This window comes from Falco punctatus (genome assembly GCF_963210335.1).
Source record: "Falco punctatus genome assembly, chromosome: 6".
Taxonomy (NCBI): Eukaryota; Metazoa; Chordata; class Aves; order Falconiformes; family Falconidae; genus Falco; species Falco punctatus.
The window spans coordinates 34,698,128-34,712,284 of record NC_137585.1 but is presented as its reverse complement, the minus strand read 5'-3'; the positions used below and the strand labels follow the sequence as shown (position 1 = coordinate 34,712,284).

General features: G+C 52.0%; 1 protein-coding gene across 7 annotated transcripts in view; it reads left to right on the top strand.

Annotated features, from left to right (window-relative positions):
* Positions 1-14,157, top strand: part of ELFN2 (extracellular leucine rich repeat and fibronectin type III domain containing 2) — an 89,835-nt gene that overhangs the window by 18,027 nt on the left and 57,651 nt on the right. For all 7 annotated transcript variants that reach the window (XM_080392965.1, XM_080392962.1, XM_080392967.1 and 4 more), the window contains one exon: positions 7,699-7,879. The gene's annotated coding sequence lies outside the window, so the exon portion shown is untranslated. The remainder of the gene's footprint in view (positions 1-7,698; positions 7,880-14,157) is intronic.

Here is a 14,157-nt window from a genome sequence, read left to right as displayed (position 1 = left end):
CTTCTGTCTCCTCCCCCATGCTGGTTGTAACCTTTCTTCCCTTCCCTGTCTGCTTACCTAACACCAGCTGCATCCTGTGTATATTTGTTTTCCTTTAATCCATGCAATGGATCAGTGACAGACCCCCACTGTAATATTTTAAATCAAAGCCCTTTATCTTGAATTGAGCAAGGTCAGGAGAAGCTCCTTAAAGCATCGGTTGTATTTTCTATCTCTGCCTCAGAGCAACTTAAAGGATGGCTCCACAGGATTAGTAGAAAGTGCAAGATTGGACAAATGGATTTGGCAGGGGCTGGCTGGTGGGCCTGGGGGAGTGGGAGATTGCTGTGCTGGGAAGAGGGAGAGCTGGGCTCTGCTCAGGGCCTCTGTTGTTGCCTGCTGCCCACGGTGCCTCTGGGCACGTGAGAGCAGCTGGGCTGATGCTGAGCACAGTCCTGACGCTGCCCTGGGAGAGAGCAGTCTCAGCCTGCAGCACTGTTCTTTGCTAAGCAAGGCTACTTAGCGCTGGCTGGGTGCGTTAGGGCCAAGGCACAGGGGATGTCGTTCTGTGCTTCAAGGATCGTTGCCTCAGCGCAAGCCGCTCTGCAAAGCCTAGAGGGACATACTGACCACAACAGAGCTATGTACAGCTGGAACAGCATGGGTCAGGCCTCAGGAGCAAGCCAGGACACCATTCCCTGCCGTCGCAGGTCCCTGTGGCAAGCTTCCCACTCCCTCCCCAGCCTGCTGGGTGCTGCCAGAGGTGTGAATTAGCAGTCCAGAGGTGCTGTCGTTAGACTCTGCTTCCTCGGCTTGGCTTCTGCTTCCCTCCTTCCCTGTTTTGTCTTATGCTTTTGCAAGTGTATGTTTTAGAAGAAAGTGTCAGGCTTGCGGGGTGACAGAGGGGCAGCTGGCCGCACACAAGCTCTCCTCGCACAGCCTGGCTGGCACACTGTGTAGCCCCGACCAGGCTGCAGCCTTTGCTGCCCCAGCACCTCGCTGCTGCTGGCGGCATCAGTTCTTTCTCCCCTCCTCTCACCTGGGGTGTCTCCTCCTGGGGCATGGTTGGCTCTGCGTGGGGTGGGAGAGGGTCTGCATCAGGCTGACCAAGCTGATTTGACCAGCCACCTGTGCACCCAGCCACCAGACTGTCCTGTCCCAAGAGGGACCCATCCCTTCCCCACCACACAGTGAATCTGCACCGAGCAGAAGCCCCAGTCCATTTGTTCTCTGCAAGTGACTGCTTCCCTCCCTCACCTGAACCCCCTCTGTCCCGTACTGTGTTCTCAGTCTACTGGTGTGCTCAGTGGTCAGAAAGGACACTCATGAAGAGCATCTTCCTCAGCTGCATCAGGCTACTACAGCCTCTTCCACATCAGGCAGACACCCCATCCTTGCACATGGTGTTCACAGGCATACACCCATCATGTGTATGTGCACACATATGGCACCATGCATCGAGCTGTTGAGGGAACAGAAAGTCACACAACCGTGACCTTGCTTTCCCAAGCCTCCCAGAAAGATGGTGTGGCTGGATTAACCAGGGACATGACACTCCTCCCCCAGTGCAAAGATTTCCCTCGCAGAACTTGCCATACCATCATCTTTTCATTAGCAGCCTTTCTTCTCCTGAACAGATGAAGGGTCTCTCTGGCACCATCCTCCTGAACCAACCTGAATGTACACCCCAGGGCTCATCTTCAGTCTGGGGCACCCCAGCCCCTCAGCATGTGCTGCCCGTGGGGGAAGCTCATGCCGGTTCCTAACAGAAGAGGATTTGCATGCATGGTGGGGGAGACAGCCTGGCCTGTTTATTCTTAATGTTCCATATTATCTCCATTAATAATGCTACCTCTGCCTCACATGCTAATTAAGGCTCAAGATTGTTAATGTAACAGGGAATTTGGGCAGAGACCACACAAGACTGGCTGGATTAAGTTAACCTTATGGACTGTTAATGGATCTCCTGGAGGGGAATTTCTGCCTAATGAGAATCTAGCTTGAATGCTAATCAGGGGCTCGCTCTCTGCATGTCCAGCTCTCCGCATGTCCAGCGGAGCCAGGAAAGCTGGTGAGGCTGCAGGGCAGGACACGGGGGAGGCATCAGCAGGAGCTGCTGGTGAAGCCGAGAAGGAAAGAGAAGGGTGCAGGGCTGAAGGGAAAGAACTCGAGGCGAGGGAAGAATTGGGGTGAGTGAAGTAGTGATGCTGGTGGTGCTGCACAGGGGAGAGCCCCGAACAGGTGCTGAGGCTCTTTGTGGTGAGCCTTTAAATATTAACAGAAAGGGCTATTTCCCCTGGTTGTGATTGCCAGCAGTGAAAAGGTCACCCAAACTGCTTTAGCCATGAGCAGGGCTCCTCCCTAGGGAAAAAAAACCTGGGAAGATCCTGGCCTGGCTCCTGGAGACCTGCACCGTGGGTTGTGGCTGCTGCCGCCTTGCAGATCAGAGCACTGGACTTGCCCAGCCTGTTTTGTTGTACGGTGTGGGGAAAATGTCGGGGAAGGGATCTAGCACTTTACACACTCTATGTGTAAAGAGTGCACTGCCTTGCTGGTGAGCAACAAGGTGAAAGGCTGGGTCTCTGTTCAGAAGAAACCTAGGGATAAGTTAAAGGGGACAAAATTGAGCTTAGAAGGTAGGCTTTCAGTGTATAGGGCTGGGTAACGTTTGGGGATATCAGGGATTCAGTACTGCAGTTGAGGCAAAACAGATGAAGCTCAAGTGTTAGGCTGCTTTTTCAAGGCAAAACTGTATGATGCTGGTCTGTATGAAACTGGGTCTTGCTGGGAGCCTGTGAAGCCTTCCAGGGAATGTCTGCATATTTTCACATCAGGTTCCTGTGTGCTAGTTTTGCTCTCCAGAGGGAATAGGTGCGGAGTGGGATACAGGGCAAAAGCAAAGCCTGAAATGGAGGGCAGTTGTTTGCATTTCAGTCTGGGGAGTTGAGTAATTTAGATCAGCCCCAGAAAGGGTAGGGTGTCTGGGAGGAAGGTAGTGATCTGCAGAATTGGTTAAAGAAATAAAGAAATGGTTTTGGGGTTTTGTCTTGCTCAAGTCCCACTGCCCCAGAAGATGCTCCAACTGGGCAGGCTCTGTGCTTTGGATCTGAGCCTGAAGGTTACTCAGTACGTATGGGATCTGGCCTGAAGTTTAGCCTTCTGATGTGGGAGCAATGACAGGGCAGCTAAGTTGTGTTGCTTTGGCTCCAGAAGTGTGAGTTTTAGCTGTGCTAACTTCAAGCTGTGCAAAAGGTTTCTTACACCAAACCCAGCTGTAGGTGATTCTGGCCGGGGAACTGAAAGTCAGACAGGTATCACTGTAGCTGCAGGAGCCTCTGTATATCCCCGGCTATAGGGACAGCCGTCTCCGGTCTCCTAACTCTGTTACCTTGAGCTGCCTTACCTGAGCTGTGTCAGCTTTAGATGGTCCACAGCATGGATGTGAGCCATGAATCTGGTTTGTAGTTTGGGGTTGAGATTTGTGGATTTGGGTGAAATTTTGTGGGTTTGTGATGCAGTTCCTGGGGTTTGGAAATGGGTGACAAGGACATGGAATGGTAATAGATCCAGTTCAGGTTGTCCAGTGAGGTTTTTTTTCACTTTCTGGCTCTTGGTATGGGATGATACCAGGGAACTGCAAGGAAAGGAGTTCCCTTGCTGTGTGGTGGTGTGTGGGAGTTGGTTCCCAGGGCAGAGTATGCTGCTGCCAGTAGCGAGGGAAACTGAGGGAAGGTGAGAAAGGAAAAGCAGAGACCAGGAGGAGAGGCAGTGCAGGAGCCAGACAGACTGTTCCACTCAGGTTGGGATCCTGTCCCTGCAAACCTGTATGCACCCAGGGGCACACGCAGCACCACAGTTTTGTGCTGTACTCATAGCATTGCTTTCACAAGGATGCTCACGCTGCAGGTGTGCAGTAACACACTGGTGTCACACAGAGGCGTAAATGCTGCCACACAAGCAACAAGACAACTCACAGAGGACACATTGCTCCCTATGACACCTCACAAATGCACTGTTGTTTTCAGCAAAGAACAGATTTGTACACATATGCACTGTTCACCCTATAGTACAGCACTTGGATGCACAGATGTAACATACACATTTCCTACATTGATACTGGGAGTCCTCTACCCACAGCAGACATACACAACAGCAACACACAGATGCTCACCAGATGCCACACATTCCTGCACACTCATGTGCACACATGACACACATTGTCCATGTTGCCCCCTTTCAGCATTATCCTATGCAGAGGGACTCACTTGTGGCAACACTGAGAGACACATGTGTTTTTGCGTCTTCCAGGTGTCCTTGCTTGCCAGCACAAAACTGGCAGGTGAAGGTGAGGCCAAATGCATCACTTTGTGATGAACGGGGTGAACATTGCACCAATATACACATGTAAACATGCTTACACATTCCCCTTGGCTCCTGTTTGCCTTGCTTTCTCGCTCCCTTTTGCTTTGTTTAGCCAGTCCCATTCCCCTAAAGCACAGGGGGAGATAGTCTGGAGTTCAGTGTAGGATGATGGGTCCCTTTTCCACTAGTGGCTCTCTTCAGCTGCTTAGCTCAGTGCTAAGTGTGTCAGAGATGAAGATTCTCCTTGCCTATCCACACACGACACCTCCGTGTTACTTCTCAGCACCTATTAGAAATCCTGAATCCAAAAGCCTCTTTAAATTGCCCTTATGACCGTATTTTAACCCACTTAGCACTTCAGTCCATGGTGGCTTTTCCAGGTTCAGCAGCATCTGTTAGCTTTGACCAAATGAGGCAACCGCACCTCCACTCTGCTCTGTACAAATGCTGCCGAGGTCCAAAAGACTCTCTCACTTGTCCCCTCTCAGCCTGCATTATTCATCTCCTGTAATGCAAAATGGATGTTTGTGGGAAGAGGCATGCAGGTACAATTGAGCATAGTGCCAAGGAACAGATGTTCCTAGCAAGCTGAAATTGCCTGGGTGCATGGGGAAGTTTAGCTGAGAGAGAGGAAATTTTTGCTCTTTAAAGTACTTCTGAAAAGTGAATGGTGGTGATGGTGGTGGTGGAGGGAGAGAGGAAGAGGGGGTAGTTTGGAGGGGTTGAGATGGTGGCAGGGGGAGCTTCCCCACATGTTTCTCCTGGCTCCTCTTGTACTGCCACACAAATGTGTGTGGTCCATGTGTGGGGAGTGGGAGTACTTGGGAGGAAGGTGTGGAGTAGGTGGCTTTGGGGAGTGGAAAGTCTGTGTGCCTGAGTAACGGTGGGGAAGGTGTACTTGCATGAACTAGGAAGGGGGTTGGGGGGTGTTTGGTGAAGAGCTGTGGAAGCCGGGTGCTGGGGCAGGCAATGTGTGGGAGGGCAGGGAGCTCCTGGATGAGGCTATTGCAACGTACGTTTCACTTGTACATGACTTAACACTGAGGTGTGGCTGTACGTGCTTGAAGCCCGTGGCCATCCAAAAGCACAGGACAAGAGCTTGCGGGACTCCCTCTGTTTTCCCTCTGTGCGGCTGGGGCTAGACCTGACCGCAACTCCAGCGCTCCCTGTGCCCAAGTCACCCCCATGCCAGCCCCTTTGTGTCTGTGGGCTCTTTTTGTACCTGTGCCAGTACCCACTGCTCCAGCGGTTCCAGTACAGACCCCTGCACCAAGTGCCTGCTGTTGCACCAACACCCAGCTGCTCCTCCCCCCTGGAAACCCCTTGCTTTCCCATCCATGCCTCTCCCATTTCTCTGGGGCACGAAGGTACATGTGCCTGCCCTGATGCCGAACCCTGATCACTCTCTGTCGTCTGCTAGCAGTATCATGCTGTGACACTACAGAGCTTGTTAAACAAGTCTGGCACAGGGCTCACTGTGACGTCCCTGGTGCCGGGCCGATTTCCTCTCTTTCTTTCACCCCTTCTTACCCACCTCTTACATCTTGTCTCTCCTGGGGCCTGGGGAAGCTGGTACCTTCCTGCCCAAATCTCTGCTTCCTGAGGGTTTATGCACTTTGCTTAGGTTTTGCAGTCACATCCCCTGATGCCCCTATCAGCCAATTCCAGAGCACTTGGGGCTGGTGGGACCTTGCACTCTTTGTTGCATGCAAATTATGCACATCTAATACCAGAAGAAAGGAGGAAAGGGGAAGGGACGAGTGTGGATGCTTTTACAGGCTTTCTGCTCTGGAGACTTTGCCCTCAGAAGCTGCAATACGTGTCTGCAGACAGATATACGGGCTTTGCTGGAAGATGGTAGAATGGGCAGAACTAGAGAAAGTGCAAAAAAAAAGGGAAGATCTCAGAGATGGAGGCAGTTTAAGCAGCACTGGTGTGGCGGTGGTAGGTGTGTGTGTGTGTGTGTGCCCCCGTGTAGTTGCACAGAATAATACAGCTGCCTCCAAAGTGAGTTCCACCTTCATAACTTTCCAGAGCGGCATTTTTTTCTGTGAGTGATGCTGGCTGCCTGCATTTCATGTGTAGTTTGTTTGTCTGCCTGTGTTGGATGCTGATGAGTTTTGTGTTTTCCATGTGACAGAATATGGCTGGTATTTGATGATGCTGGGGCTAGCGTTTAGGATCCAGAAGGATGGTATGCCTCTGTGTGGGCTGAGTTAGGTAGGTAACAGTATCTGATGTGATCAGTTTGTATGCTGCAGGCAATTTGTAAGTATAGTATATTTATCTGTGATATGCAGCCAGTGGTGCTTGCTTGACTTATGTTCCTAAGTGCATGAGGATGTTTTATATGCTTTTGTTTTCTTATAGATCTCTGCTTTATGATATGCTGGTGTGCTGTTTGCACTGATACAGGCGTGTGTGTGTGTATGTGGCACTTTTTCTGGTCTTTGATATGGAGGTAGGCTTATTAAATTATGTGCATTTGTGCAGTGACAGTTCTTATAACTAGTCAGGAGTTTGTGTGTGGTAGATACGTTCAGATATTCAGCATGCATTTGTGCAGTGGTCAGTATTCACTGTGCTGTATATAGACATTTTGGCTGTGTACTTACGAGTGGTGGAACAGGCTGGGTGGAGTTGATGTGGTTGTGTGATGGTTGTCTGAAATATCTTGTATGCATGTTAATACAGCTGTGCAGCCTCATGGGTGCAGGATGTATGTGATGAAGGGAAGCACTTCATCCTTTGGAAGGACTCTGAATTTTTAGGGGATGTATGCAAGGGCATGCACGTGAGGGTATGAAGAGGCCAGGGGTGTGTGTGTGCATGTGTGTGTGTACAGCATTCTTGCAGGGGGGTGTGCCTGGGTGATGTGAGCAGGGCTGGGAGGCAGCATGTCTGTATGCGTGCGGCCGTGTGTGTAGGCACACTTCACCTTCTCACAGCGCGGCTCTGTCAGCACCTTGCCCTGCACTGGGCCAGGTGCTGTCTCCTTTCTGTGTGCAGTGGTACAGCTAGGCTCTTAGCATACAGGCCATCCTCTTTCCATCCTTTAAGTCTCTTTCCATCCGTCCGTCTGTCTGCTCTGATGCCCGTGTCCAGTTGTCTGTTCCCATAATCGCCGATAAGCCCTGACTAGCTCACACCCCACACTGCCTGTGGACTCAGCAGCTGTGCATCTCTCCGTCCCTCCCACACACACACATTCACACACACACCCTGGATCTTCATCTGTGGTATATTCAGTTGCCATTGGAAACCTAAGAAAGAAGTGAATCTACCCTCCAAGTCTTAAGCTGGTGGTTTTTTTTCCTTTTTTTTTTTTTTTTTTGCCCTCCCCTTTCCTCCTCACAGAAGGCAAAGTCGCTCACAATGAATCCATGGCAGCTTCGATCGAACGGTGAGCTGGAGCACCTACTCACAGGCCACTCCTTGATGTGACTGAAGAGAGGCCTTTCCCAGCGCTCAGCAAGGAGAGCAAAGCCCTGGATATACCTCCCGCACCCGCGGGCACCCCCAGCACAGGCACCGCGAGGTAAGCCAACCTCGGCACCTATGTCCGTGCACCTCTCTCCATCCCTCCCTCCTGCTCATTGCTTGTTCCCCAGAGGTGCGAGGGAGGGGAAAGGCAGGGGTTTCTGCTACGCTGTGAGCAAAATCTAGGCTTTTATCAGCTCCCCCCCCCCCCCCCCCCCCCATAACGGAGAGCTGCTGCATCCCCTCCAACCCCCTTTCCTTGCAGCTCTGCATACGTGTGCAGGGAGGGGTTGCTTGCAGAGCAGCAGGGGGAAGCGCTGCGGGTCCCCTGCTCACAATCCCTAGTGCGTTCCTCTCCTTTCCCATCCCTCCCTTGGCACCCACCTGTCTGCTCTTCTCCCTGTGGCATTTCCCCCTCCCCCCCGCCTGCCCTGTTTCTCCGGAGAAGGGGCAGGCAGGCTGACGCTGCTGCAGCGGAGCAGCAGGCTGGCTTGGCCAGCAGCACGGCTGGGCTCTGCGGCCCTGGCCTGGGTCCCCTCGGGGATGCAGCTTCCAGCAGGGCAGGAGTGGACATCATGTTACTGGGAGTGGGGCATGCAGTGGGGGGCTTCCACACACCCTCCCCCCCTTTCCTCCTCTCACAGATATTTTGGGTATCCCGATTCCTCACGGAGGGTGCTGGCCTCTATTTCCTAGTCAGGTACCTCCTCTGAATGCCCAGCCCAGCCCGGCACAGCTTTTGGGGTGATGGGCAGGCTCTTTGTCGCTGCTTATCTGCTGTCCCCTGGTGCTCCTGCCTGGCTGGAAGGGATGTTTTCCTGCCGGAGACAGTGTGTTTCATAAGCTCGGAACACCGTGTGCCCTGCACAGGCAGCGAAGGGGCCCGGTGCTAAGCCTGACCCATTTTGGGGCACAAAGTTCCTGGGAGCACCTGAAAGGGCCTCCCGCTGCCTGGGGCTGCCCTCCGTGCCCCTTTCCCCAGCTCCTCTGCGGGGAAGGCAGGAAGATCAGCTGCACTGTTTCCATGCCACGTCTCTGTGCTGCTGAAGCTGCTGTAGCATGGGGATAGGAGGGAAGTGGGGAGCAGCTGTTTCTCCCATTGCCTGGGCAGGCCCAGATGTGCTGCTGGCCCTTGAGGAGCGTGAACGTGCCTGGAGGTGTTTTTTTCCTAGAACAAGACTCTAAAGCAATGAGCTGCTGGCAGGGCAGCAGTCAGAGGGCATCCTCAGAGGAGCGGATTTTAGAGGGGAGGTTTGGGGGTTTGCACCTGTCAGGCTGTGGTTTCAGGCTCTGCACAGACTCTGGCAGACACCGAAGTTTTCTGAGTCAGATTTTGGGGCTGCTGCATTTCTGTGAGGGGAAGTGGCTGGCAGGGTCTGTGCTTCTTTGCAGCCCTGGCAGTGGTGCTGGTGTGGTATCCCCTGAAGGAGGTGATGGGTTGCTGCCCTCCTGCCCAGGTCCCACCTGGTGATGCTGGCAAGGAGGGTACGCCTTCCAGTGCATCTCCCTGCTGCCACAGCAGGACCCTGCCATCAGTATTCCCTGGCTGCAGTTCCTCAGTCCCCTTTCTCTGCCTACCCCTGCACTTACCCTTCCACCTGAACTGCTGCCTTCAACTTCTGTCAGGTGATGCTGGATGGTTTTCTTCCTCTTTTGGGGTACCCCTGAGCCCTGCTTTTCCGCCTTTCAACAGCACCCCTTCCTCACTCCCTTTGCGGTGCTTCCCATCCCTTGTGACCCCTCAGTGCATGCCATGCTGGGCAGGAACCGCTTTGGGCAGCCTCGGGAAGGGCTGATGTTCCCCAGCGGAATTATTTCTGGATGTTGCTGCCAGCTGACAATACTGTGAAGTGATCTTTTCCCCTGTGGTTTGCACCCTTTGGTGTGCGCGACCGCGTGTGTGTTGCAGGTGATGGAGTGACTGTAGCATTGTTGATGTGTCACTCTTCCTCTTGGCCAGGGCCTGGCAGGGAGTGTGACCATGCAGTTGCACTCAGTTTCATTACTAGGGAGTTTGCAGAAAGCAAGCTCTTCCTGGATGGAGCTTCTGAAGCCATTTGGCATTGCTTAAATTCCTCAGCCCTCTCAGGACATGGCCTTGGCACTTGCTCAGGGTGGACAAGACAATAAATTCAGCTCTAGGGAGCTTGGTACTGGGTCAAAACTGCTGTGGCTACATGGTAGAAAATGCTGATCCAGTATGAACTCACTCTGCTGCTTCAGATTTGTTTAGAAAACAATGTTGGCTTAACTCTGCACTGGCAATGTTTATGTTGCGTTGGGTATTATCTGTCTGCACAACTCTAGCTTGATGCTGGCTCAAGTGTTGTTTGTCCTTCCACATCTGGCACGCACTCCGGATCATGTGTGCTCTGGCTAATTTGACAGATGCAACTGTATGCCGCAGCCAGCCTGCTTCAGTCCCTCCTGTCAGGCAAGCTGGTTTGAAAGAAGGTTGAATTACAGTCTCAGCAGGGAGCAAGCCATGTCCCACACCAGGCAGCTGCCCTCCTTTTTCAGGAGTTATAACAACCGTGGTCTCTCAGGTGCCTTAAGAAGTGATGCATGGCAAGGCAGAAACCCAGCTCTCTGTAGCTCCATCTCTCCTAGCGCCCTCACAGCTCTGGGGAGATACTAGAGAGACAAGTATGTTCTCTGGCTGGTGGCCACCTCTCGGTCTGGCTCTCCTCAAAGGTTTTTGAGTGGTGTCTTGCACACTGCTTGCTGCCCTGGAGCGTGTGTGTGTGGGGATGAGAGGATGACACCAGCTGGGAGGAGGGCAGGCATTGCACTGAAGAGGGAGGGAAGGGTTGTCTCAGCAGGACAATGTTGCTCTCCAGCCCTGATCACTCCACGGCCTCATGGCTGTTGCAGAAGGCCCAGGAGAGTTACCATTCCTCATAGGATCATGCTGGCAAAAAACTGGGTTGCACCACGGGTGGGAGCCAAGATAGCCCCATTGGAGGCGGGTGCTGATTTGGGACAGAGCAAGAATGCAAACCCTTACTTGCTGGACTGCAGGGACTGTTTCCAGATCTGTCACTCAGGTGCTTGTGTTGCTGAGGGAGGTAGTTCTGTTTGCAGGGAGAGCGGAAAGAGCAGGAAGGTGGTTAAGGGTGGCTTGCCTCATGCTTGGGTGTGGACATGTGCAAGTCTCTGGTGGTAAGGAGGAGTGTTTGCTGTCTGGGTTTTGCAGACTTTACTTTAAAGCCCAGCAAGATGAACTTTTGGGTGTTGAAGCCAAGTGACACTGCCTACAAACCCTTGTTTCTAACATCTTCTGAATCTTAATCCCAGCAAGGCCCCCATGCTGTGCCTCGGTTTCCCCTACCTTTACAGGGGGCAGGCTGTAGCCACAAACACTGAGGGAGAGGAGGTGGAAGGGAAGGAGCTATGTGAAGGCATGCATACTGTTTGCACGGTGCTTCAGGCTGCACAGAGGGATGCTGTGGGGAAAGAGAGGTGCAGCCTGTGGACTCTGCTGTCATGGCTGCGTGCTGACGTTTGCAGTGGGCTGGATGCTGGAGGGGAATCCGTAATGACCGGGGTGCTGTGTGCCAGGGCTGAGGCAGTGTTTCACTCAAGCCTCTGTTTGTTTGCAAAGAGAAAGGGAGTTTGTGGCTTGTCACTTGGGAAACAGAGTGGGGATTCAGCAGCGGAGGGCAGGCTTCTTGGCTGGGCCTCCCCAGGCAGCCACACCATGTGTCTGTGTGTGTTTCAGGGGAGCAAAGGGGACCCTGGTACAGGCTATGACTGGTGAACGGCAATCCCAGTCCTCCATCATTTCACCTCCCCCTTGCACCCTCTGCACAGCCACTGCTGAATGGCCAAGGACAGCCCTGAGATGCACATACGTCAGACCCATGCGTGTGAGGAGAGGGAGAGGAGTAAAAGCCTTGCTAGAAGAGCATCTGGGCTACCTCCCTGCCTGGCTTAGCCCTCATGTGGTAGCACAGCATCTGTGTGGGTGTCCATGCTGCTTCATCCCAGCCCAAGTGGGCACCTTCAGCAGGGTTGTGCCTGGTGTGTGGGGCCAGGTCACAGGCTATGGAGTCATGCTGGGCTAACTTGAGGGATGATGACTTCTTCCTTCCTTGAGCTTCTCCCCTGTCTCACCCCTGCTGTGCATCTTCGTGTGTGAGTCCTGCTTCGTTTCCTGGAAGTGGAGACCTGCAGGCAGTGGAGGGGAGGTGTTGCAGAGGAAAAGGGGACTGCAGGGCACATAGGGGTATGGAGGGGATGAAAACACTATGAAAGAGGGAAGACCTAAGAGAAAAAGGACAGAAGCAGCAAAGGAAGAGAGGAGTGGAGCAGGAGGCAGGAAGAGAGAAGCATGTCTCTGCAGTGCGAATGTGGTGTAGAAGTCTCTTGTATAGATATTAGGCTAGAGTTCCACCTCACAACGTTTGTACTGGGTACAGATGTTGTCTGAGAAGCTGTGACAGGAGGACCAGCTCTGCACAGGGGACTGCTCATCTCTCATCCACCTCCTTAACCCAGGGAATAACCAGTCAGATATTCCCTTCTGCTCTCAGCTGTCTTCTCCTGTGCATGTTCCTCTGCTCCTGATATGGAGGAGGGATCATGGCTGAGAAATGCCTCCCCATGTCCTCTGTCTTCCTGGCCCTGGCCCTGCGAAGCCAGAGGAGGTGAGTGCACTGCCCAGCACTGCTGGGAATTGCTTTGCTATGTACTGGAGGGATGTTGGTGAGGTCTTAAGAGGGAGCCACAGGCTTGCCTTTAGGACTGCTCCCCAGAAATACTTACAGCCACATTGCCTCACATAGGACGCGTCCACAGGGAATGAATTCAACATGCTACACGAGGCAGAATTTTCCCTACAATTGCCCCGTCGACACGTCCCAGAAGAACTGAATAGCAGCAATTAGAAAAGAGGGATTTATGGAAGTTTCTCTTCCTCTTTTACGAAATATACTTGAGTATGTATCCGTCATATAAGGTAGGCATGCCAGGTCTGTCATAGGTTAGGTAGATGTCATACAGATGTTTTGAGTGTCATTTTTGATAGGAGGGTGGCAGTTTTCAGAAGCTGGAATGCCAGCGTTGGCTTGCAGGTCAACATATACCCACAACCGGTCATGTGTTCACTGTGACACAAATCTGTGGATGTGTCTTACCCATCTTGAGCGTCCTCCCTCTTGCAGGACCAATGGGCCATGTGGCTTGGAGTCAGTGGCATATTAGGGCCATCAGGCCATGCCCTGATCTGAACTCACATGCCTTTTAAAGCCAGCCAGCATGGTGAGAGCTGTGCAGAACCAGCCCTGCACAAAGAGAGAAACACTGATATAATGGGGCTACTTGTTTGAGTTCTGCAGCATTTCCCATTGTGTTTCATGTCTTGAGGCTGGTTCAGTTGAAAGGCAATCAGTGGAGCTAACAGCCCAGCATTGTTCTGCTCACCTTCTGATTTACTTCTTTTCATCCACGCTGGGTTTCATCTCCTCCCAGGTTCATGCATCCCCTAGCACTGAGGTCACTTTCTTTTTATTGCACCTTAGGCTGGATATAATCAAGCTAGCTCCATTCCTGCCCTGGATCTTCTGGGGTCAAGATGGAAATCACTTTTCAGCAAGAGACCCAAACAAATGAGCAAAACTAGCCTGGTTGGTCAGAACAGGGTGGAAGTTATCCAAGAAAACTCGCACTGATCAATTCCAGTCACCTCCTGTGTTTAAAGTGACTCAGTATCTCCATTTTTAGGATGTTGCTGGGGAGCTGAATTTTCTTATGATTTCTGTTCTATCAGCCATCCTTACCAACGGTGTTTGTGAGATTCTTTTCCTATATCTGCTTAGATGAGGAACTGTTGGAAACCATGCTGGTAGAATAATGGGTGCTGGGACAAAGCCAATCATAAAACAACCAAAACCCACTGAAAAAAATCACAAAACTGACCCCCCCGCCCCCCTTTCCCTGAACAATAAGTTATCAAGTCCAGATGGTTAAATCCCAGAGTTTGGAAGGAGCTTAAGTGATTGAGCTGCTAACAAAAATATGCAATCTCTTGTGGAAAAAAAAAAAAAAAAGCTACTGATTCAGGGAATTGGAGAAGACCAAATGTTGTACCTATATTTAAAAATGGGCTCCAGTGATGATCCAGGGAATTAAAGATCAGTAAGCTTTGCATCTGTATCTGGTAAACTGGTGGGAACTATAATTAAAAGGCAGTGCTTGAAGACATCTGGAAGATTGTGGTCTGATAGGGCCTAACCATCATGGGTTTGGCACAAAGAAAACTGCATCTTGCTGGTCTCCTACAACTCTTTGAATGTGTCAATAAAGCAATGGATAAGGGAGAACCAATTAATGCTA